Here is a 2515-nt window from a genome sequence, read left to right as displayed (position 1 = left end):
CTATGCAGCCTGAAAGATTAACCACCAGGCCTTCTATGAGAGACAATGACTATTTGAAATTGTTTCTTAACAGTTTATAATTACTCTGAAATCAGAAAATGCAGCCATTGCCACAGATCTTTTGGCACACCTACCTTTTAGCAAGTGACAGGAATAACTTGAATTGAAAGACAATTTTAATTTGCATTAGGGCTTAGAATGCTGTTGTTGGTTCTCAACCAACTGATGAACAAATATTGAATATATCAATATATGATATAAAAGAGAAAATATCAAAGTAATTTTATTCTTTCTATATATGTATATATAAATGCAAGTATATATTATTCTTGCTGAAATTATAAACCTTTGTGATAGCACAATGTTACAAAAAGCTATAATTTTAACAAGACTGATTTGAAGCTCTTTTACATGACTTTTTCAATGAATAAGTTACTTAAATGACTTGCAAAAGATAGTAATGCCAGTTTTTTTGAGGTATGTGAAGCATCTAATTATTTATTAAAAAGATTATTTTCTTAAAATAATGATAAGCTACAGACTAGAAGAAAATATTTGCAAAACAATCTGATAAACAAGTTATATCCAAGATATACAAAGAGTTATTAAAATAAATAGTGAGAAAATAAATTATCCAATTTTTCTAAGAGGACAAAGAATCTGAACAGACACTTCACAAAAGAAAATGTACAGATTGCAATAAACCTAGGAAAAATTCTCAAAATCATGTCATTAGTTAATTGCAAATTAAAACAACAAAATATAATATATACCTTTTGAATAACCAGCCAGCCAACAAAAGAAATCCAAAGAATGCAAAAACTACAGTCTATTTATTGCTGATGGATATGCAAAATGGTACATTCAGTTTGGAATACAGTTTGGAAGCTTCTTACAAAACTCAACATAGTCTTACCATATAATCCAGCAATTTTTCTCCTAGATATTTATTCAATAAAGCTGAACAATTATGTGCACAAAAATACCTACATACAAATATCTATACAACCTGTAAATAATTGTCAAACCAAAAGGATGCAATCAAGATGTCCTTTTATAGGAGCATGAATAAACAAATGGTGGTATAATCATAATATGAAACACTATTTAGCAATAAAAAGAAATGGACTATCTAGGCACAAAACAAAATGGAGAAAATGTAAATGCATTTTTCTAACTAAATGAACCAAAATCAAAAAGGGTTGCCCATTGTATGATTCTAATTATGTGACAATTTCAAAAAGGCAAAACTGTAAATACAATAAAAAATTCAGTGGTTGCTAGTTTTGGGCGAGAGGGTACAAAAGCCTTGACAAGTTTTAGGGTAGCAAGACTATGCTATATGAGACTGTACTGGTGAATACATGATATTCTTTTTTCATCAAACCTACAGAACTGTAAAACACAGTTAACTTAAAGACTTTAGTTAATAATAATACGCCAATATATCTTCATTAACTGAGACAAATAGACCACACTAATTCAAGATGCTAGTAATAGGAGAAAGTGTGCTTCTGTGTGAAAATGCATATAGTAATTCTTGTTGCTGTATTCTCAAGTCTGTAGAAAATCTAAATCTGTTTAAAAAATTCAATTCTATTGATGTCAAAAAATAATATAAATAATAGTGTTCTCACTATATGTTAATTGCAGACTCTAGATGATCTTTTTGAGGGTTGTTTGTTTGCTCATCCTATATGATTAAGGGCAAATTCCAAATATAAATTTTAAAATATTAAGCATTTTCACCATTTTAAAATCTGTATTATTATAGGTAAGTAACAGTAAATGAAATTATATAGTCAGAATTATTTTAGATTTGTACTTTAAATGGGTAAAGTGAATTAAACCATATCTGTCTGCTACATGAATTACTAATTTCTTCAAAACAAATTAAGTAGCACCCAAATAGAACTACAAGGCTATAATCAGTAAAAAGGAAAAAAAGAACATGTTTAAGAGTAGGTCTTCAGAGTCAAAAAAGCCTATTTAAAACACCAGCTTCACATGACCTGCTTTCTGAGTGATCAGTTACCTACTCTCAATCTTATCTTCACACATAAAAATAGAGCTAATAATGTGATCTCACCCATATCTAATAGCAAATGGAACTAACATATATCAAAGCCTTAGTGTGCTATCTGGCATATTTTAAGTGCTCAATGACCAGTAATTACAGATATCACTGACATTATAGACAAAATATTTTATTTTCCAAATAAAAGTAATTGGGGCAACTCAATTTGTTCTGCTTCTAATGCATAGTTTCACATCAGGTAGGGATTGTTGAAGCAATACTTCAACTTTAGAGATGAGAAAATTGAATGTCCATTTGATCACTCACTCACTTCCAGGGATCTAGTAATTGATGATTCCCAGTCATTTGTTTACTGCAGAGCCAGTGCTGTGTTCCTTGATTTTATCATGACTACAATGACTATAACTCTTAACTAAAGTTATTCTCTTCCATTAGGCTTTACTGAAAGGGATTCTCCCCACCCTTTCAATAAGGTCA

The sequence above is a fragment of the Callospermophilus lateralis genome, chromosome 4 (genome assembly GCF_048772815.1).
Source record: "Callospermophilus lateralis isolate mCalLat2 chromosome 4, mCalLat2.hap1, whole genome shotgun sequence".
NCBI lineage: Eukaryota > Metazoa > Chordata > Mammalia > Rodentia > Sciuridae > Callospermophilus > Callospermophilus lateralis.
The sequence above is the reverse complement of the archived record's forward strand: the minus strand, read 5'-3'. Positions refer to the sequence as shown.